General features: G+C 43.4%; 1 protein-coding gene across 2 annotated transcripts in view; it reads left to right on the top strand.

Moving 5' to 3' along the window:
* FAM171A1 (family with sequence similarity 171 member A1) overlaps positions 1-23,452 on the top strand; it is a 131,519-nt gene that overhangs the window by 4,814 nt on the left and 103,253 nt on the right. Inside the window, exon 1 of one of the 2 annotated variants that reach the window (XM_054593413.1) lies at positions 20,194-20,227. The exons of the other annotated variant lie outside the window; for it this stretch is intronic. The gene's annotated coding sequence lies outside the window, so the exon portion shown is untranslated. Of the gene's footprint in view, positions 1-20,193; positions 20,228-23,452 lie in introns of those variants that run through there. 2 annotated transcript variants of the gene reach the window in all.

Raw genomic sequence — 23,452 nt, 5'->3', positions numbered from 1 at the left:
TTTCTTTATATCCAACAAATTACTACTAGACACCTTCATTTCAGGGCCCTAAGTGTCCCTCTAATGCCTCACCTTCCAGCCTCCTTCTCCAACTCAGCACACCTGAAGTTCTCCATCAGTGAGACTTGAAATCTGGGTGTCCCTTTAGGTCCTTTCTATCTTATAATATATGTAATCTTACAGGTGCATTTATATAAGATCTTTATATAGACGTCTTTAGATTAAGATAGATGTATTTATATAATATCAGAAGCATCTTGAAGGTCAAGTTTATACTCCTTGTTCTGGAGATGAGGAAACCCAGGCGGCGAGAAGAAAGGTGACCTCAGATAATAGTGCTCTCTAACCACACAGACCCTGTGGGAGGTGGAATAATGACCCCCAAAGATGGGCGTGCCCTGATCCCTGGGACCTCTGAATATAGTACTGTGTGTTGCAGAGAGGGCTTTACAAAATTGATTAAGTTAAGGATATTGAGATGGAAAGATTGTTTTGGATTATCCAAGTGGACCCCTCTAATAACAAGTATCCTTACAAGAGGGACGCAGAGTCTGAGACGCTGTGACAACGGAAGCAGAGAGTCAGAGTCAGAGAGAGATGGAGGATGTTACAGAGCTGGCTGTGAAGGCGGAGGAAGAGCACGAGCTGTGGAACGCAAGCAGCCTCTGGAAGCTGGAAAAGGCAAGGAAATGGGTTCTCCCTTGGAGACTCTAGAAAGGAATGCTGCCTTGCTAACATTACTTTAAGCCCAGTTGTACTGATTTTGGGGTTCTGGCTTCCAGAACTGTAAAATAGTAAATCCATGTTGTTTTCAGTCTCTGCATTGTGGTAATTTGTTATAGTAGCAATAGGAAACTGATACAGACTGTATTTCTCAAGAATTATGAAAAAAAAAAGCTGCATCCATACAGTCAGTAGTGTAGAGTGTAGACTTCGTCCTGGGACCAAGCTGGAGAAATGCCTGAAGTTTTTGCATCTATTTAACAAAATTCTGCCAGATTGGAGCCATGTTCGGGTTTCTTGAGGATCGCCTCAAGGACCCTTAGTACAATCACCAAAATAACCAGTTTTTTCCCCGATGAGATCAGTGGGATGTGGTTTTTATTCGTAAGCAAGGTGCGTGAGTCCTGTGCATTCCATCCAGGTTTGGGCTTACTCACACGTGAAGGGAGAACATGTGGCTCCCACACCCCTGCCAAAACCCACTTTTAGGAATCTTGCTCGCTTTTAAGCTTTGCTCTAATTTTTGCTGAAGCATATCTGTTGGTAGTAAGTGAGGTAAAAGAAAGTTGTGATGGAATGTCCCCATAGGCCCCCCATGTCTTCATGTAAGGAAATAATAGGGTCCGCCCTCCACCTTGGAATAGCCTCCCCGGTGTTGTCTCAGAGGCTCAGCCCAGCCCCTCTGGTGTTTCTCTGCTTCTCTTAGACAAACAGGCCCCGCCAGCTCTGGGCCTGGACTATGTGAAGACACCCAGGTGCCAGCAGCCAGAGGGCAGAGCTTTGTGGGAGCACCTGGATTATCCTTGTCACCGCACCTGTTAGGGAACACAGGCAGCATGAAACTGCCTTCCTTGTGAATTTTCCATCTCACTGGGAGCAAACAAATTAAGTTCCGTGTGGTCCAGAGAAAGAAGGCATCTGACATTTGGACAGGTCCCACACAGCAGCTGAGGGGGTCACTGGCAATTTAGTGTGGGATTCAAACCTCACGGGCTGGGGGAAGGACAAGGATAATGACGTGTCCTGGCTTGAGTCTCTTCCCAAGGAAGTGAAATCAAGAATGGAGCGAAGTTGGAACCATCTTGATTTTAGGGCTTTGGCCAAGAGGTAAATAAATAATGGAGAAAGGGAAGAAATCAGTAAGATATTTTAAGGCTGAAGACCTAACCGCTTTTTAAGGTATCATACCTATCTGCCCAGCATATCTTATAAACATTCATTACTCAATTCTCTTCATTGTCACTGCCATGCATGCCGTAGCCTTCAGAGGGTACTTGCTGAAGGCAGCATGTCTTTCTGTTTTAGTCTGTCCTTTCAACCCAGTGTCTCTTCCATGATGTCCCTCTCAAACACCACTTTAGTCACGTTTCTTGCCTGCCGAAAAACATTTAGTGTTTTCATGTTGCTCACAGTAAGTCTGAATTACCAGGGCTGGCCTTTACCATCTTCCCGCCTTTTCTCCCGTGCCCGTTTCAGCTGCATCTCCTGTTCTTCACCAGTTTAAGTCATCTTCTCCAGCTAGAACATACCACTCATGTCCCCTGGGTGACTGTTGTACATCCTCACTTCCCTTCACTGACAGCTATGTTCCTCTTTCCTGCTCCTGAAATCCTGAATATTGAGCATCTGCTGTATGAAGACAGGATGCTACTTAGTAGACCAAAAAAGGGTGCTGTGGTGGGGGACAATATATTTTTGCGTAAACCTGACTATTTAGAAGTCTTTACTGCATGATATTTTATAGTCCAATTGGAAAAGAAATGAAAAAATAAATTCATAAAGAATAACAAAACTAAGGTATTTTTAATGTAATTAGGCAAGAATTTCTTGAGTAAGCTAAAACCCACTCTCACTTGGATAACTAAAACCCAGCTATTGGTTGCCTGTGACGTTTATTTCTAATTTATCCATACTAAGACAGAGGAAGTTTTATTTTCTAGAGCATAAGTATTCAGGACATCACTGAGTGCTCTTAAAAATTGTAAGAAAAGCACTTTTTAGTGATCAGATACTGAAGCAGAGACCGCATGGGTTGGAAAATATTTGTTCTGTGGTGCTTTCCAATGGCAGTTGATGCTCTGAATAAAATAATTCAAGAAACAATTGTGTAAAGCTCATAGTACTTAAATTGCATGGGGAGATAAGATGATCAAATACAGATTTAATATGTTCAAGTATTTCAAATTCTTAATTTTATATAAAACATATAATCACATATTCAAATATTTTCCTAGCAAATGGCATAGGAAACGCTGGCTTGGGAAAAGATACCTTGGATGTTAGTACTGATTTTATAAAAAGATTGATTTTTTTTGTTTTGTTTTGTTATTTTGTTTGTGCCTTGCCCCGCAGGGATAGAAAAGCATGAGTTTATAAGGAAAAACAACTATTTCCAAGTCAGATGAACATATTATTTGATCGAGCTTAATTTTTTTAACTCAGAATTTCAGTAGAAAAGTTATTGAATTCATATAGAGGGAAGGATTTTTAATGTAATTTTTAAAGCAGTTTTGAGAAAGCTGAACTAAAGACACTGAACACCGATTAAAGCTACTCTCAGTGAATAGGGTGAGTCAGACGAGTGACTTCTTGATTTCAAAACAGTAATTAGTAGCAGAGTCTCAGTAGATGAGGTTTATTCTCTTCACTTTTATATTGGTTAGAGTGTGTTTGTGGTTTGGTTCCTTTGTTACCACAGTTAAGTTTATATCTTTTGGAGAGAAGGTGAACAAGAAGCATTTTCTAATGAAAATTTATCATAACAAAGATAATTACAGTATGTATAACTTGGGTCTTAATATTTTATTATTAACATTTCTTTATTTAAGTATCAGTCATTTTTTATTTATAGTATATTAATAATATGAACGATTTAGATGAGTACATTTCTGGGAAATTGATTGTACTTTCTTTTTTTAAGTATACTTTATTGATTATGCTATTACAGTTGTCCCAATTTTTCCCCCTTTGCCTCCCTCCACCCAGTAACCCCTTTCCTTCCAGCATTATTCCCTCCTTAGTTCATGTCCATGGGTTGTACATACAAGTTCTTTGGCTTTTCCACTCCCTATACTGTTCTTAACATACCCCTGTCTATTTTGTACCTACCAATTATGCGTCTTAATCCCGGTTCCTTTCCCCCAATTCTCCTGTTTCCCCCACCTAGCTGATAACCCTCTAAATGATCTCCATAGCTATGATTCTGTTCCTGTTCTAGTTGTTTGCTTAGTTTGTTTTGGTTTTGGTTTAGTTTTAGGTTCAGTTGTTGATAGTTGTGTTTGTTGTCATTTTACTGTTCATAGTTTTGACATTCTTTTTCTTAAATAAGTCCATTTAACGCTTCATATAATAAGGGCTTGGTGATGATGAACTCCTTTGGCTTTACCTTGTCTGGGAAGCACTTTATCTGCCCTTCCATTCTAAATGATAGTTTTGCTGGATAGAGCAATCTTGGTTGTAGATACTTCTTCTTGCCAGTCTCTTCTTGCCTGCAAAGTTTTTTTCGAGAAGTCCGCTGGTAGTCTTTCTTTAACCGTTGGCAATTTAATTACGATGTGTCTTGGTGTGGTCCTCTTCAGGTCTAACTTGTTTGGGACTCTCTGTGCTTCCTGGGCTTATATGTCTATTTCCTTTACCAAATAAGGGAAGTTTTCTGTCATTATTTTTTCAAATAAGTTTTCAATTTCTTGCTCTTCCTCTTTTCCTTCTGGCATCCCTGTGATTTGGATGTTGGCACTTGTGGAGGATGTCCCAGAGTCTTCTTATTTTCTCTTTATTTTTTTTTAATTCTTGTTTCTTCATTCTGTTCTGGTTGACTATTTCTTATGTTCCAATTTGTTGATTTGAACCCTGGCTTCCTTTCCTTCACTGTTGGTTCCTTGTGGATTTCTCTTTATTTCATATAGTGTAGCCTTCATTTCTTCCCTTATGCTTTTGCCGTACTCAGTGAGATCTCTAAGCATCTTTATCACCAGTGTTTTAAACTCTGCATCTGATAGGTTGGCTATCTCCATTTCGCTTAGTTTCTTTTCCACTGGGGTTTTGGTCTGTTCTTTCATTTGGGCCATATTTCTTTGTCTCCTCAATTTGGCAGCCTCCCTGTGTTTGTTTCTGTGTATTAGGCAGAGCTGCTTTGACTCTGTCTTTGTGCACCTGTTTCGTTGTTTGGGGCGGAGCCTTAGGTAGTTGCCAGGGTGGGGCAACCCACTTCAGTGCTTTGTGGCTTTGTATATGGGGAGGGGATCAGAGAGGGGGCAATGCTTATGCCTGACGGCTGGAGGCTTGTTCAGCACTTGCCCTGCTTCCGGTCATTTATGTGACCAGCACCCCTCTAGCTGTTGCTGTGGTGGTGGTTCCCAGAGTGGGTGGATTTGCCTGCATTCTAGGACCCTGCGGACCCTTTAAATGGACTGTCATTCTCAGAGAACTGCAGTTTCTTCTGCTGCCCCAACCCACACTAGTGTTTACAGCCAGGAGTTATGAGACTTTATTTTCCTGATGCTGGAACCCTGGGCTGCGTGGTCTGGCCTGGGGCTCGCTCCCCAGGTATCCCTGACGTGGGACCGCCTGTTTCCGCCAGCCACCACCGCACCACGTCCTCTCTGCCCTGGCCCCTTGTCTCTGCCCCTCCTACCCATCTGGGTGAATATATCTTCTTTAAATCCTTGGTTGTTGGACTTCCATACAGTTGTATTTTCAGGCAATTCTGGGTGTTTTTTGTTCTGAGGTTAGTTGTAATCCTTCTGATGGTTGTGCAAGGAGGCGAAGCGTGTCTGCCTGTGCCTCCATCTTGACTGGAAGTCTTGATTATACTTTCTTCGTGAAATAAATGTGAAAAGGGAGTGTTTTAGTCCATTCAGGCTGCTGCAACAGAGTATCACAGATTGGGTGGCTTATACTCAACAGAAATTTATTTCTTACTATTTCAAAGGCTGAGAAGTCCAAGATGAAGGCACTGGCAGATTTGGTGTCTGGTTGAGAGATAGCCATCTTTTTGCTACATCCTCACATAGCGGAAGGAGCTCCCTCTGGTGCCTTCTTATGAGGTCACTAATCCCGTTCATGTGGTCTCCAGCCTCATGACATAATCATCTCTCAAGGCACCACCTTCAAATATAATAACATTAAAGATTAGGTTTCAAGATATAAATTTAGGGGGGACACAAACATTCAATCTGTTGTAAAAGTTAGTTTAAAAAAAAAACTCTGCAGGCACTAAGTATGGGTTATAGTTAACAAAATTGCAGAATAAAAAAAAGACTTAAATCTTTTAGGTGACTACAAGAATAGTTAAGTAAAAAGTGAGTAGAAATTGGGACTTGGTTACCAAAACTGCCAGGGTGACCTTGGGCTGCCCTGAGAAATGCCTGGTTTCTACAAAGCCGATTAGGGCATGATCCTGTTGTGTCATGTGCTGGTAGGACTGTCCCTGAAGGATTGTATTTGTTCCTGGACACCTGATTTAAGATTGATTGACCCTCCACGACACATTCAGAGGAGAACTTGAAATCAGGTCACTTGGCTTTGTACGCCATCGTTATCCATGTCTTGCGATCATCCATCCGTGACACTCGTGAATGCTGGGGTAGGCCTTCTGGCCCCTGTGATCACACGGCCCTCCCACACAAGCCCTCCCTGTTGGCCCTCACAGCTCAGCCCCAGAAGAGCTGAACTAAGCTCATCAGGTGGAGGAACTCCAGGCATGTTGCTGTTGTTTCAGAAAGCAAGGCAGATAAATAGGTAGTTTCAGAGTCTTATTTATGAACGATCATCCCAGAGAATATGTGGTCTAGATCAAAAAAGATACAGGGAGACCATTTAGGTAACCTCAGATATTTTAAGGACTATTGCATTCGTTCTCTATTGATGGCTTCACCGATTATCCGAAATACAGCAGTTTGGAGCAGCAGCCGTTGCTGTCTTACCACAGTTGCCATCGGTGGGAAGCTTGAGAACAGCCCAGCTCAGGTCAGTCTCTGCTTAGGGTCTCAAAAGGCCAGAATCAAAGCATCAGCAGGGACGTGCTCCTCTTTGAAGGCTCTTGGGAGAATTAGCTTCCAAACTCATTCAAATTGTCAGATTTGAGTTCCTTGCAGACAGAGGACCAAGGTCCCTATTTCTTTGCTGGCTGTCAGTGGGAGCCTCTTGTCACTCCAGAAGGCCACCTGTATTCTTGGTCATGTTGCACCTTCCTTTGCCAAGACAGCAGCCGCACGATGTCCATTCCTCGTGTGCCACATCTCTCGGATATCTCCTCTGCCTTGTCGCTCTGACCACAACCAGAGAAACTTCCCTGCGTTTAAGGGCTCGCTTGACTAGATTGGGCCTTCCAGACAACCCAGGAAAATCTGCCTAACTTACTGTCGGTAACCTTAGGTAAGCTCTGCTGTTCCTTATGCTATTTGATGGAACATATTCACAGACTCCAGGGGTGAGGGCATGGACATCTTTAAGGGGCTCATTCTGTGGCAGTGTGGGGCGTGGGTCCTGTGGGTAGAGGGTGGGCACGGCACAGCTCCCTGCCAAAGGGGAGGCTGAGGAGAACAGGGAAGAGGACTGCACAGGGGGTCCTTCCACTGAGTCTCGAGAAGGGTTTGGATGAGTGTCTTCTGTGTCCCTTCCTGGTCTGAGACTTTAGATGGTAAACTCTATGGACTAAGTTCTAAATTCTGTGGCATCACACACAAGGAAAATCTAAGGCAGCTTATTTGATACCAAATGCTGTATTTCAAGTGGTCCTGAGTTTTTGTATTTTGACCCCAAAAAACTTGAAGTAAGGTTTATTTTGATAACTAATACACTAAGTTCTGTGAATGGTAAATATTTAGCTATCTCTGCTATCTTTAATGTTAACTCAGTGTAATAGTGACAGGCACTTTGAGCTTCATTCACAAAGACGTGAAAAAATAAAAATGATTAGCTAATATGTATTCGGTGGTTATTGCATGCCTGACATGATGCTAAGTACATGAATGGATTATCTTATTTAATCTTCACATCCATCCTGTGAGGTATAAATATCAGTCTCACATTATAGAAGAGGGATTCGAGGCACAGAGAAGTTACACCACTTTCCTGAAGTCACTCAGTAAGTAGCAGAGTCCACCGTGTGACACTAAGCAGTCTGGACTTCACCCTCAGACTTGGCAGCTTTTATGTCTTGGAGGATTAGATGGTAATTTTACACAATTTTAATCATCATAGCATTTTACCAGTATAGTAAAGGGGGCTCTTAATGGGCCTGGTTGTATTTATGCAGAAAGACAAAAGTATCCCCTTGTGTGTGGGGGGCAGTAGGGGGTGGGGGGGTCCCTGTTTACCTTTGAACCACGGAAAACAGCCTTGAACAGTTATTTGCTGAGCAGCTCCAAAGAGCACAGCTCTGTGTTTGGTGCTGTGTGGGATCCAGATGGGTAGAAGCGATAAGTTTGCACAAATAACTCTGATGAGCTCTTTGAGGGAGGTCCAATCGAGCAGGGTGGGATTCCGGGTTACACCCAGTTGTGGGTGGGGGGTGGCGGGGGATCTTCTGGCTTGTGTTTCAAGTCCATTAGCGTTTGGCAAACTGTTTATATAACAAGAGAAACTTGCTAAAACCCATCAGTTGGAGGGTTGGGGCTAGGGAAGGATGTGGTTATTTGTAAAACAGCCCTTTCAGGTATGCTTGGATTTGTAAAGCCTAATGAGATGCCCTTGTTCCCCTCTGGCATCAGGGGAGGGCTTTATTGACTGTGAAGTAAGTGTGAAGTACACTTGTATTTATTTGCTATTTGAACTTATTGTAAAATTCTAATTTAAAAAAGCCAATTTGTTCCTCTTTTCTTATGCAGTGATCCCAAAAATAAATGTTTAAATGTTATTGTAGGACTATAAAAGATTATTTTTAACCTACTTTGTGAAAATGTTCAGCCATACCAAAAAACAAAACAAAACAAAACAAAACCAAAAAAAAAAAAAAAAAAAAGGAAAAAAGTTTACAGTGAGTACCATACTCACCACTTAGGCTGTACAACTAATATTTTACTTCATTACTTATCCATAACTTACTCATTATTTTATCTATCCATTTATCCACTTTATTTTTCTCTGCATTTTGAAAGTATTTCTCAGATGGCAGTGGTCTTTCCTCCAAATACTATTGCATGCATGTCATTACCTAGTGTTCAAGGTGCTTGTTTATGATTTTTTTTTCTCATAGGGAAATTTACATACAAGAAAATACTCAAATCTTGTGTTGACATATACATACATCTGTACAACCCCAAATCCCATCATGGTACAGAATATTATTACCATCCTTCCAGAAAGTTCTCTCATGCCCCTTCTCAGTAAATCTCTGCCTTATTCCTAGGGGAAACCACTGTTCTGATTTTTTCTACCATAGGTTACTTTTTTTGGCCTGTTCTGGAACTTCATATAAGTGGAAACATACGGTTTATACTCTTGCTTCCCTTAATGACTATATTTTTTTGAGATCCATCCGTTTCTTGCTTTTTATCAATAGATCGTTTCTTCTTATTGATGAATACTATTCTTCTGTATGACTATTCTACAGTTTGTTTATCCATTCTCCTATTGATAGATATAAGTTTTTCTGGGTTTTGGCTATTGTAAATATGCTATGAACATTTCTATACAGTTGTTCTGTGGACATATGTTGTCATTTCTCTTGGGAAAATACCAAGGAGAGGAATTTCTGGGTTACAGGACAGGTGAATGTTTAGTTTCATAAGAAATTGCTGGGGCTTTTTTCAAATTGGTTGTATTTTTCTTTCACACACACACAAAAAGTGTGAAAAGTTTTATTCCACATTCTCACCAACATTTGGTGGTGTTAATTTTTTTGATGTCAGCCATTTTGGTGGGCAGATTTATACATAAATAGACAGACAGACAATAGAGTACGTAACATTTTATTTTCCAGCTATGAATGGCTTTGGTGTTTGAAGAGTGTTTAACACTTTTAAAAATCAAAATTGAGGTTTCACTATTATGTTTATGTTTTTTAAACAGTGTTTTAATGCAGACTCTTTTTTTTTTTTTTTTGATATTTTATTAAAGTCAATCGCATGGCCACATTTTCTCCTCAGTGAATATCCAATCTGATCAGGTAGAACCACTTTATCACATACCTGCCAGATAAGCCATGGTGGGTTCGTGGTGTACCTGTATGTGTGTCTAGGTGAAGAAGGAATGGGAGAGAAAGAGAAAATAAGAATAACCCTTTCAGAGGCTACTATCTGCATTCTGCTGATGCACTGCTAGAGATTATGGTAGGACTGCTTCCACGTCTGTTCTTAAAACCAAAATGTATATGCCACTTAGAAGTTGGGAAGAGTCTTGCACTCGAACAAGTGCTGGAATTTTTCAATGACCAAGCAGCTTCTAGAAGTTACTTGGGACAGTTCATTAATCCTTTTGCATCATTCGTGTATTGCGTTAATTTCTCAAAGTATTCTAACATCCTTTTTAAAAAGTCAGGGGAGCCCTGGTGTGGCTCAGATTGAGCGCCTGCCTGCGAACCGAAGGGTGGCTCGTTCGATCCCAATTGGGGCACGTGCCTGGGTTGCAGGCCGGGTCCCCAGTTGGGGGTGTGTGAGAGGCAACCAATAGATGGTTCTCTCCCTCTTTTTCTCCCTCCTTTCCCCTCTCTCTAAAAATAAAGAAATAAAATGTTTTTTTAAAAAAAAGTTATAAAAAGTCAGGATAAAGTTCTAAATATACTCAACAAAATTCGAATCTGCTTTGAGTTCTTTTAGATTTACAAAGCTCCCCTAAAGATTGGGTATTCCATTTGGAAATTTAGACAAGATATGTGATTGTTTCCTTGTTTCCTCTGCTTGTGCCATCAACCTGCTGGCTGTTAACAGATTTTAGTGATAGGAGTGTTATTCAAGCAGTAAGGCTGTGGGACAAAAGTTGATGATACCAGACCATTTGATTTATCAGAGGTGCTGTTTCAGCTGGAGTCTATGTGAGGTGCCAGTGGAGAAGGAACGAATTTATTAGACACTGTGTTTCCCAGGCCTCTTTCTAAGGTTTGCGGGGAGACAGTTGCCAGGCTCCTTGTCTCTGAAGGTAACTGCCCTCTTCCTCTCAGGCTGAGCCCCTAGCACCAGTTTGGAGTGTGGGGAGGCACCGAGAGCCCACACGTGGCAGCAGCCTGTCCTTGCTGCTGTATGGTGACCACAGGCAGCCTTGTGGGTAAGGTGTGCCCGTGCTGTTGGGGTGGCTCTGTCCGCCTCAGTCCACTCAGCCCTCCTGCTCAGAAGCACGTGCCTGTGCTGCCCCACAAGTGGCTTTAGGAAGGCCGGGCAGCCCAGTGTTGCTAACTCATTAATTCTGACTCTCCAGGTGACTATGTTAAAAGTAAATACTTGACGTTTCAAATGAATGTGCCTGTCCACGTGCCAGTTTCATTAGTGTGTTAGTGAGCTGTTTCAGGGACCCACGTATGGGAGGGGGGAAGGAGTGGGTGCTTGGAGTCAAAGGAGGAAACCTCCTCTCTTTTGTTTCTTCTCTCACGTGGCCCTTTCTAACTTTTACTCTACTTCAGAGCAGCCTGCTTTTTAGGAACTATTCGGGCAAAGAACAGTGGCACCTGTGTGCAGGTCCCTGCGTGTATACTGCTGCCGTTTCAGTAGCGGTACTTCTCCCAAGGCCTTTGACCTAGCTGCTTTGGGCTTGTAAGCAGATAGAATTAGTAGCATAAACAGCCCTTCTACTGGTCATATTAAAACAGGTAATAAAGGAGATTTTTTTTTTTTAACATAGAACATTTTATTGTTTGATGCTCATGAAATACGCTCGTTCAGTCTGATTGCTGAAGGCGGAAAGTCAAAGCCCTACATTGGTTTGGAGTTTCATGTGACAGAAAGTCATCCTCTGGGAACTGCTGGTCACTCTTATGTGTTCCTATTTTTTGATATTAAGGAAATATGTCCTTATTTCAAGCTAGGAAAACAGTAGCATTAGATAAGTGCAAATCTGTTATTCCAAATATTGTAATACAGAAGGGCAGTATCTGCTTCTTCAGGATGGCATAAAAGAAATTACTTGTGTTTAACGCCACTTGATTATTTAAAAGATTGCTGTCTAAGCAGAGGTTGGAGTTGATTGGCTTCTAGACACTTCCTTCAAGACAAGATTTTCCATGTTTTTCCTGCCGATCGGTCTCTCTTTGTTACCTCCCTACCGTCTGCTGCACATGTATCTGGATGTGCGAAAAAGCATATGGGAGAGGGATAGAAAAGTTAGTGCGTTCAGCCGGTACGGGCGGAGGACACAGCGTCTGCAGTCGGATCAGGTTTACCCGACTGTGGCCATTGGCTGGTACCCAGGGAACCCTTTTCACAAGTGGCTTTGCTCGCCAGGCTCTGCGTGCAGAACCCCTTCCCACCGTGGACTGTCCAAATGTCACCAGTAGGGCTTCTTCCTAAACTGCTGGACCCAGGCATATATTCTGTGCACAGTTGTAGGGATGCATTTTTCCCTTTGCTGTAAACACAGAGACTGCCTAGTGAAATTAAACTCAGAAAGTGATCCTTTAGCTCCCTTACCTCTCGGCAGAGCAAACCGTTAAGCTGGCTTTTAACACACTTTGTATTTTCTTCAGAATTGATTCTTGTGCTGTAACTTAGGTTCTTGGTTGGAGTTAACATGGATAAAGGGCTCCTGTTGTATATTTTCCCCACTAATGTTTGAAACAGTTTTGTGGGGTTTTTTTTACTATCTTGAATTTCATTTCCCTCTTCAAATTTAAAAATGAAATCATTGTCTGTAATGATGTTTCTTTCAGTGTCTTCAAGGAACTCTACTAGATGTCACATTAAATATTAAACTTATGCATTCTAAATCAATACATGTTAAAATACTATATAAATGCTAAGTAAACATGAGAAAGGAGTTACTCCCTTTCAGACCAGGGGTACTGTTTATGTGCACTCATTAGATAACCTTTTGTGAATTAGGTGGGGTTATTCCCTACTCCTGTCTTCCCATTTCTAATTTCATAATCCTCAAGATGTTTACAAGTGAGAGCGGACTGGCAAGCTGTGAAGTGAGACAGGTTCTGCCCTTACCGTCCTGTCAGCTGCTCTCTGGCCGATGAGCCTTTCCTCACGCACCCATTCTTTGATCCACCCCCCACCCACCCACCCAACAAAGAGTCCGCTTTCCTCACCTTTCACCCCTGAAATGTCAATATTGTTATCTCAAATTGGTATGATTCATGATAGGTTTTCAAGTGCTTTCAGATCCATTATCTCTTTTGCTCCTCATAGTCCCAAGAGGTATATAAAAGAAACTCCTTTTAATACAGGATAAAATCGGGGCCTGAAGATCCTGTGCTGGTGTAGCGTGGCAGTGGGAACCCGCCCCCCCCCCGGCCCCCCCGCACGCCCTCCATCGCCCTCCTCTCTCCTGGCAGGTGTCTCCGTCTCCGTCGTGGTCTCTGCACAGGGACTCCAGGCGGAGCCGCCCAGGTCCTGCGCAGCAGGCACGCTCACGATCGTCAGTCCTGTCTCTGGTTCCAAGTCACGGCATTCCAAAAGAGCATTAAGACCCAGCCCCCGCTTTTCAGGAACTCGAGCTCCTACGAAGGACACCCAGATAAACCAAAAGTGCTGTGAAACAAAGCGTGCGCGGGTGCAGAGGAGGGAATGACGGACGGACGAGGCGGTGAGGGAGGCTTCCCAAGGGAGTGGCTTTCAAGCTGGGGTTGGAGGCCAGGAGTCCCGTGGAAATGGGACGGCAGGCATTCTCTGGAGCACCCCACCGTCCCCGGGAGTTGTGGCTGTTGGTGGAACAAGAGAATAATAACACCACCCGCAGCCAAGTCTCCCAAGCTTCTCTATAAAGCATTTGAAAAAGAGCTCTTTTTTTTTTTTTCCCCAGGATGGGAGTCGATACAAAATTATCAGTGAAGTTGCTGAGCTTGCTCATAAACTCAGGTCGCAGACCATAGGGGCATAATGAGTAGTGGGTGCCATTCTAAGCCTGTGAACCGGTTGCCAGGTCTGATCTGCCTTCCTCTCCCAAGGACTATAAATCCTCTTTTCCCATTTATTCTGCTTGGTTGGTTAATCTTCAACCAGATGCTCCAACATCAAAGGCTCTGGCTTTTGCAGCATAACCTTCCTCTACCCCAGCCTCCTCTGCTAATCTCATGTCATTTATTTAGAACACAATTAGTCGTCTTTGTGGCTGATCTCCTTTACTTTCTTTCCTCATTCTTCTTCTTGCTTTTTCAGTTGGGTTAATGGGAAGTGTCCACACCACAGAGACTGAAAGGGTACAGAAAGTTCAACCTCTGTAAAGTCCATTTCAGCAGCAGAAGAAAGAGACTTTGAAAACTGTTGAAAACAATCACTTATACCCAATCTTAGTGTGTGTGTGTGATTGATACATATAGTTGAATGTGCAGCGTTTATCTCTCCAGGTCCTATAAGTATCGTCAAGATACAGAAGCTGGTGCTAATTAGTGTAGTGATGGAGAAAAGGCCCCTTCAGTGGTCTTCCTGCAAGTCGTGGTAGAGACCTCTTAGGCGGGGCGAAGCTTCTTGGCAACCAGGAATGGGTGGGGGGTTCCTTCAGTTCCCTTGCCTTTGCAGGAATTGAAAGGGAAGGGGCAGGCTGTTGTAGCATGAACCTGAGTTTACATGCTATTCATTTATTCACTCATTCATGGACATTTTTGACCTCCTCCTACTCTTTGTCAGGACATACAAAATAGAGCCAGGAGCTCCATTCATCAGGAGTTTTCAGTGCCATGGAAGCAGTTACCTATTGCTCCAGCAGGAAACTTGGGGTCAGGCTGTTGCAGAACACCTGTCCATCGCGTGACTGTGCATCCAGTTTTGTCCTGTGCTTCTGTGGCACCAGCCTTGGCCCCCGTCTGTGCGGCTGCGATTACATGTCATTTTCCTAGATAATATGCTTTAAGTGACTTCCTAGCTTGCCGTGAAACACTAGTGAATGAGTGTCACAGGAAAAGAAAAAAACTGTAATCCTATCTTAAGTTGAACTTGAAAAATATTTCCCATTTCCCCATTCTATTTGTGTACATCATTTAAAGTTGGAAGCCTGAAGCCAAACTACTTTGAAAAATTAAGGCTTATGGATAAAGGAAAGGAAAACAGCTCTGTTGCTTTAGAGAAAAGGTAACTAAAACCAAAAAATGTGACAAAATAAAATGTAATATAATGAAAGTAGTACTTGGTAACTTGCCTGGTCTTCCTATTACCTGTGGGCGCGGGGCCGCCCTACAGAAAGCCAGCTGACCTGGCCCGTCTAACCACGGCTTCCCAAACTGCAACATGCATACAGACGGCCAGCTGATTCTGGGTCAGTGGGTCCTGTGTGGTCCCTAAGGTGCTGCAGCTCTTACCGTGCTGCTGATCAGGGGGCCGGTCAGTGGGCCATGCTGTTTCAAGCAAGGCTCTGCACTGCGCTGCACGGCGGCGGCAGAGGGAGACTGTCTGGCAGGCTGTCCATCGAATCCCGCTACTGGCATGCCCCTGTGCTGTGCTGCCACCGCGCCTGCCAGCCGGTAAAGAGCCGCCACTTGCTCACGAGACTTCTCAGCTTAAAAAAGCTACCTCAAGAATTTATTCTCACCTTAGTCAAAGCCTAGCTTCAAGAGACGTGGCTTGTTTAGTACATTTAAGTATTGTGTGGAAGGGATATTGTGTGTCTTTTTTTCTAGGTAAGTATTCACTTGGTTACACATTCATAGAATTAGGATATTTATTATGTATAAAATAAAAACTCTTCAGAGCCCTCAGTGATCCTCGTTGTAGGCTTTCCATTCGGTTGTCTTTAATCTGCCCATAGGCTACCTCCTGTCGTACTGCATGTATTTCTGACCCCAAAAAACGATTTCAGGGAGCAACAGAACTACTGGTATTGTCCTGGTTCCAGTTTGCACTTGATATTGACCCACATTTTTGTACTTTCTTTTTAAGGAGTGTGACTATTATAAACTATGAAGCTTGCACATTTTTTATCAGGTTTCTGTTATTGTGGTTTTTAGTATTGTGCAAATGTCATTTTGAATAAGTCATTTATTGTCTGCTATTTGGGGCTTGTTTAAAGAAATAATAATGACTATTATTAATTGGAAATGTAGAGTTCCTGGTTTTTTTTCCATATATATTTTTAAGGAAGAATGAGTTGCCGTATTCAAAAGATGTCATTTTTCAGACAGACAGCGGTATGGTGGTGACCAGAGGGGGAGGAAATGAGGTGATGAAGAGGGTAAATGGGGTCAGATATATGGCGACAGAAGGAGACTACGCTTTGGGTGGTGAGCACACAGTGCAATATACAGATGATGGTATCATACTGCAGAATTGTATACCTGAAACTTATATACTGTTATTAAACAATGTTGCCCCAATAACCTTAATTTAAAATTGTTTAAAGGAATAAATATTAACATATATTAAAAGATTTTAAAAATAAAGATACACAATTATTAAGACATTAAAAAAATGCCCTGGCCGGTGTGGCTCAGTGGACTGAGTGCCGGCCTGCAAACCAAAAGGTTGCTGGTTCGATTCCCAGCCAGGGCACATGCCTGGGTGGCAGGCCAGGTCCCCAGTTGGGGACATGTGAGAGGCAACCAATCGATGCATCTCTCACACATCAGTGTTTCCCTCTCTTTCTCCCTCCCTTCTCTTCTCTCTAAAAATAAATAAATAAAACTTTTTAAAAAAAGACATTAAAAAAACATAGCTTTTGCACCACACCCAGTTAACAGTGGCAGGCTTTGCCCAGAGCTGCGTGCTCAGCTTTGTCCCGGTGTGGAGGGTGGGTCAGGCTCCGCTGAGGCAGCAGAATTCCTGAGTGACTTTTTTGTAATTTATCTCCCTGGAGATTCCTGGCCGCCTGCAGAGTTCCAAAAGACCTTCGAGGAACCAGCAGAACAATGATCAGTGTGAGCTCTTGTCTTTCTATTTCACAGGAGTTTATATTTTTGTTTTGCATTGGTTTTTTTTTTTTAAGATTTTATTTATTTATTTTTAGAGAGGGGGGAGGAGAGGTAGAAAGAGAGGGGAGAAACACAGTTGGTTGCCTCCTGCACATACCCCAACCAGGAACCAAACCCGTAACCAAGGCATGTGCCCTAACAGGAAATCAGACCAGTGACCTTTCACTTGGCAGGATGACCCCCAGTCAACTGAGCCACAGCAATCAGGGCTATTTTGTGTTCTTGAATGAATGAAGTGGGATTGAGTCCCCTTGTTCCCTGCTTCTTGAAATGCTCATCTCCTAGCGTTTGGAAGAGGCACCACTCACCCTGGTACGAGCCAGGGCGCTCAGGAGTGGCCCTGAGCCCCAGCTGGGCCACGGCTTGTCTGTACTTTGTACTTAGGGGGTCTGGGGTTCATGGAGCGACTTTGAGGGAGAGGAAGTGGAGAAAAGTCAGCATCTCCCTGTCTCTGGCTCCATCTCTTCGCCCTTAAGGCCTCTCCTGCCAGATGGACAGACCTGTGAAACCACACTCTCTTGGTCCTGTAGCGCCTCAAACTGTTCATTTCTTCCATTCCATTACCAGAAAAGCTGCTATCCACACTCATTCTCTCTACTTACCACCCACCTTTCACCCCCTAATGCTCTGCCTTCTCTCTCCTTTGGCACCAGTCCCTCCGTCTCGTGACATCTCCCAGCTTTTGTGGCAATAGCTTCTCTTGGCTTGGCTCCTCCTATGAGGGCTGCCTTTTCTAAGTTTTCTTTGGGTCCCTCTTCTCCTTAACTTTCCCTTGAGAGGAAGAAGCAACCTGGGGTTCCATCCCTGGATTCCCCAGAGCATCCTCCCTCCACTGGGCCTTCAGTTTCTAGCTACCTTCTTGATGGACTCCCAGATCTCGTCCCCAGTCCAGACCTCCCTTCTGAACACCAGCCTGTGCTTTAGCTGTTTGTTGGGTGTCTTTACCTGCTGGATCCTGCACCCTCTGCTGTGCCTTTGCACGAGCCGCTCCTCCTGCTTCGTATGCTTTGGCCGGGCTAACTCATGTCACTCTTCCTAAAGCATCGGGCATCATTCCTTTGGGGAGTCTTCTCTGGTCCCTGCATTATGCCCCCCACCCCACCCCAGGTCTGTGTGTATACCTTTGCTCTGTTCCAGGCACTGTCCTAGCTGCTCAGGGTACCACAGAAAACTTGGTCCAAACACTCACCGCCCCGTATTGAGTGGTTGTGTGCACACGCCCACCATCCATCTGTCCCTCCGAGGCCAGAGCTGCCTCTCACTCCGCGGGTCCTCAGCCTGCGCTTACTGAGAGCATGCCTGAGTGTGCCTCTTTTCGTCCTTCTCTCTTCTCTCTTTTCTGCTCAGTGTCATCCCTCCCAGTCTCTCAGGAGCAAGAACAGGAAATAAAACTTACAAGATTAGCCAGATAAAAAATTTCATCACTGTTTCTGGTTTCTACATATAGTTCCTTGAAGTTTTGGGGTGCGTGTGATGTAAAGTGTGAGTTGAATGCTCTCTTTGATGAATTTGCTCAGCTGTGGCTGACAATGAACATTCCACTCCGCTGTGTCCTTTGTTCAGGGCTGAAGGACTCAGTTCTTTGAAAAGTCACTGGGAGGAATGGGATATTCTGCTTCTATCTTATTCTAGATGGTCCCTGTGTCTGTGAACACCAAAGCATGTTGTTGGGCAAACATAAGGTTTTCAAATGTTTGTGTCTTGTAATACCATCACCCCTTTCTCCTGAAATAGAGCAACCCAAAGCGAGACCATTTATTTGGGGGCCAGTACTGGGTCCAGTTGCCAGATGAAATACAGGCCACTCAGTGTAGTGACATTTCAGATAACCCATATTTTTAGTGTAAGTGTGCCCAAATACTGCACAGGACATAATTGCACTTACAAATCATTTACTGTTCCTCTGAAATTCAAATGTCACCGGTGTTCCACATTTTTATGCACTAAACCTGGCAACCCTCATTACGGCAGAAGGCAGTCGTTGGGATGCACTACTGTTAGCTGTCATTTTTGGTCGTGGTGGTGGGTCAGAGGAACACCCCCGTGCTTGGTGAAAGCTGCTTCCTTTGCCCACTTGAGTACTGGCGCCACTTTGAGAAGGTTTCTCAGCCCTGTGCTGGAGCAGCAGTGAGGAGGAGGCACTCTCCTCCCTCGCACCTCCGTTCGTCTGGAGGTGTGACGCCAAGCGTTACAGTGTTGCATGGTGGGGAAGACAAGATTGCAGGTGGCAGTCCAGTCTTCCATTCCTTGCCTGTTAGAGATGCAGAAGTTGTCAGACCTGGAAATATATTCAGTTTAGCTCAGCAATAATTTCTTACGTATTCCGTCTGTAATGTAGAGGGTGGGAAACTGTCCACTGCCCATCCCCATCTTGGAGGAACACAAGCATTCCCAGGGGGGCTCCACCCCGGGTGGACATTAGTGTCACCCAGAGTGTTGTAGAGCCACACTGAGGCCTAGGACATACCCCGGAAATGCTGATTCAGGGTCTGGTGGGGCGTGCACGTGCCTAACCTTTCCAAAGCTTCCCCCCGCCCGACTCTGGTATCCAGCCGGAGCTGAGACTGGCTGAGTTTCAGCATCATGTGTTGTCTCGAAGTATTCCCGGGTGCCCGCACAGATGAGGAAAGGTGAGCAATAGGATCTTCGCTTATGGAGTAAACACCTGCAGGTTTAATTCTGGGCTGTGACTCACAGGTGCGGCTTCTGAGCTCTTTCAGGAGTGGCTCATGTGATCAGAAACCCGTGCATATGCCGACTCCATTTTTTAAATTATTGATAAGTGGGACCACTGAGGGTCAGACCTGGCATCCTGAAATGCCCCAAATTGAAGTTGAAATTTTATGGAATAGTTAAAATGATAAGTGGGAAACTGAACATCATTAAATGTAAGTACTGACTGATAGAAGCCTATTGCTGTGGCACTTGCTAATAGTTGTACAACAAATGGTAGCGCCAGGCTATTGATTAGAGCTCTTTCAACTGGTGCTACTTCATCAGGTTAATAACTTTGTCCTGCTGCTAAAAGTCTTGAGGGGCAACTCCAAGGTGGAGTGGGCTGGTTTGGTGTGCACATCACCTAAGGTGTATAGCCTCAAGTCAGGGTGTCTGAAAGCGTCCTCAGAACTTCCTTCATCTGAGTCCCAGGATGCTGCTGAAATATGCGGGTCCCTGGGTGGCATATAGAGCAAGGAGTCAGGATCTCTGGACATGGGCCTGTGCATGCAGTAACTAATCCCTGGGTTTCTCTCCTGGGGTCCAGGGGTTAGTCTGAGAGGCGTAACTGTGGCAGACTCTGAAGTCCCGACTGGGATAGAGGCCAGCTTTCTTGAAGATGATGATGATGATGATGCTGCTGCTGATGATGCTGATGAGGATGATGATGATGCTGATGACGATTTTATTTTTATTCTTATGGACCTCTCTGTTTGGGCAGTGTTGCCTGACCTCTTCACCTTTGCAGAAGGGTCCCTGTAACCCGGTGATGTGTCTGAGGGCAACATGGGCATCCTGGTGAGTACCTGGTCTCTCTCAGGTTGTCTCCAGCTCTGCCCCGTGGCTGAAGACCTAGGCACAGCTTTGTCTGCTTGGATGCAGTGGTGTCACATTTCCCTCTTTGATACTTTCTTCCTATTGCTTTGAGGGCAGATTGATTAAAAAAAGAAAAAACAGAACTGTGAGCAGAGTCTTCCGCATTTAATTCATAAGTAATTCTGTGTATTTCTCATAAATCTTCATTAATATATATTCGAGCTAAAAACAGAATAGTGACTATTGCCAGCAATTGAAAAAAAAATAATGAAACTCTTGAGTAATGTTTTTTAAATGTATCTTGTGAAGCCTCTTTATTTTTTGCTAATTTGGATTTTATGGTGATGTAGAGCATGGCCCCTCAAGTATATCCTTCAGTTAGCTGAAAACTCCAACACACAAATTAGTAGTGTAAACCAGCAGTTCTCACTTGTGAGCTAAGCAGATTTGGATATAAAAAAATGGAATATTTGCCCTGGCTGGTGTGGCTCAGTGGATTGAGTGCTGGCCTGCGAACCAAAGGGTCATGGGTTTGATTCCCAGTCAGGGCACATGCCTGGGTTGCAGGCCAGGTGCCCAGTAGAGGGCACATGAAAGGCAACCAAACATTGATGTTTCTTTCCCTCTCTTTCTACTTCCTTTCCTCTCTCTTTAAAAATAAATGAATAAACAAACGAACAAACTTTTTTTAAAAAAATGAAATATTTGGGGACTTTTCCCAATTTGTACTGGAAAATATCACAGTTGAAAATTTTTCCTTCAGTAGATATTTTTAGTCCATCTATGCTGCTTGTCTCTTAGGACTTTTTATAAGATGAATTCTGTCTTACCCCAAATTGTAAACTTATTTTAAGCTTGACATACCTATATATCAATGCAGATTTCACTATCACTTATAGATGTTCTTCCACCAAAAAAGTTTGCTATCTACTGGCATAAGCAAAATTGCAAATTTTAAAGCATGAGATTTCATTTTTGAAGGACTTAATTTACAATGAAAATATTGGTATGGCTATGAATTAGAACCGCCCCCCCCCCCGACAGTCTTCCCTTGTTATTCTAGCCCCGTCTGAGCTGTCACCAACTGTGAATGACATCCTCTGTGGGCTTACTGAGCACTTGATATAACCTCCCTCTGTCACCTCCATGTTTAATAGGTAGGTGCCCCTTGCTGCTCACGTTCTCATTACCAAATATACTCACCAGGAAGATCTGTGGAAATGTTTATCGTAAGTTCACTGTGCAGACTGAAAACCCATGCATTGCCTGTACCACCGTGTACATAGTCTGTGTGAGAGGCTGTAGAGTGGGTTGCCGATCCTAGCCATTCTCCTGTTAGGGTGTTTACCTGCATCACACGTGTGATTTGCTGGTTGTTTGTATGTGGGGGGTGAGGACGAAGGCAAGGATGGGCACTAGCATGAGAAGTGGGCCTTTGGCGTGGTGGACTCAGTATTTGCAATTAAGTTGCTCAGACTAACCCCGAAGTTCTGTAACACCTAGGACTGTATAATGCTATCGCAGCAAGAAGTTCAGCACTGTGGGCCATGAGCCCAGTGTATGAGGGACACCTTCACAGCGATGAGGGCGGCCAGTGACTCTCGCGTGGCTAATCTCCTACGCAGGAGAATTTCCAAATAACCGATGCCCACACTCGGTCCTCCTCTAGGAGAAGGCACAGTGTCCCCGGCCTCCTGAGCGTGTGCTGCGCATAGTGAACTTCCTTTCAAAGAGGACAGTGTGGAAAGGGTGGGAAGTAATTTCCCAGTGGAGAAACCTGACAAACAAGCAGGGGGCTGAGGCCACCATCAACAGGTGTAACTCCTGTCGAAAGTACGTACCCTTCTCATGATGTGATGACAATGACACTTTACCTCTATGATCTTTCTCCCCAAACCCATAACCTAGTCTAGCCATGAGACAAATATCAGAAAATAATCAAATCGTGGAACATGCTACGGAATACCTGACCAGGAAAACCTGGTCATGAAGAAGAAGGGAAGTCTGAGACACTGTCACGTGACAGTGAAATGTGACGTGGTGCCCGAAAGGGGATCCCGGGACAGGAAAAGGGCGTCAGGGAACAGCTAAGGAAATCTGAATAAAGTGTGAGCTTTAGTTAATAGTCATGTGTTAATACTGGTTCATTAATTGAAACAAATGTACCACTATACTCTAAGATAGTAAGAACAGGGGAAACTGGGTGAGAGGTGTATGGGGATTCTCAATACTACCTTCAACTTTTCTGTAAATCTAAAACCCTACTAAAATGAAATGTTTATTACAAAATAAAGTAATCCCAAGAGGGAAAGTAACTGTTGGGGCTGGGAGTGGCAGTGAGGTAGTTTCAGAATGTGATGCTTTATTAGCTAAAATTATAAGTTTTATAAGAAAATATATGTGATATGTGAATTCTGGTGCTCTTAATACTGTCAGAGTATATTCCTCACAAATGCCCTTGATCTTTATTTTGATTTTCAGATAAAATGTATATGATTAAGTCTCTGTTGTGAATTTATTGATTGATTGATAGGCATTAACAGGTATACTGGAGGCAAAAGATATCAAAACAGATCATTAGTCATGACAACTGAGGCAAAAATAGTATCATAATTAATGACTTTGCTAATGGCCGTTTCCTTTATTAATTGTCATTCATATTTTAGTCTGACATATACATCATAAGTAGTATTTATTTTTATACCTATTGTGAAAGAGCATACAAAATAGTGTCTCTTTTCCTCAACTCTTTCAGGTCTGATTTAGAACAAGATGAAACTCTGCTAGTGTTTGGAGAGATACCGATTTTAAGGCTACAGAACTGTTAACAATTTTCCTGCACTAAGTTGATTTTTTGGATCTGTGAGATCCAGGTGAGCACTTAGTCTCTGTAGATCTGAAACATTCATGATTAGATCATACTCATTTGAATCAGACCTCAGGATTAATTCCAAAGTGAGTATTTCAATAAAGATATTTAATTGAACTGTTTATGTGGTATGCCTGCTAAGAAGAGTGTTTTGTTTTTTAAGTAGAAGTTTATTTAAAACCATGATAAGTAAATTATAACAACTTTGAAAGAGGGTTTCTTTTTTCCCTACCGCTAATGAAAGTGCTGGATTCTCCCCATCCCCCCACTTCCCAAAGGCCTTTGATGTATTTAAATGAAAGATACTCTTTGAGTATCCCATTCAGTTGAAGCCACTA

This window comes from Pteronotus mesoamericanus, unplaced genomic scaffold (genome assembly GCF_021234165.1).
Source record: "Pteronotus mesoamericanus isolate MK-2021 breed Mesoamerican mustached bat unplaced genomic scaffold, CSHL_Meso_final contig_130, whole genome shotgun sequence".
Taxonomy (NCBI): Eukaryota; Metazoa; Chordata; class Mammalia; order Chiroptera; family Mormoopidae; genus Pteronotus; species Pteronotus mesoamericanus.
The sequence above is the reverse complement of the archived record's forward strand: the minus strand, read 5'-3'. Positions and strand labels throughout refer to the sequence as shown.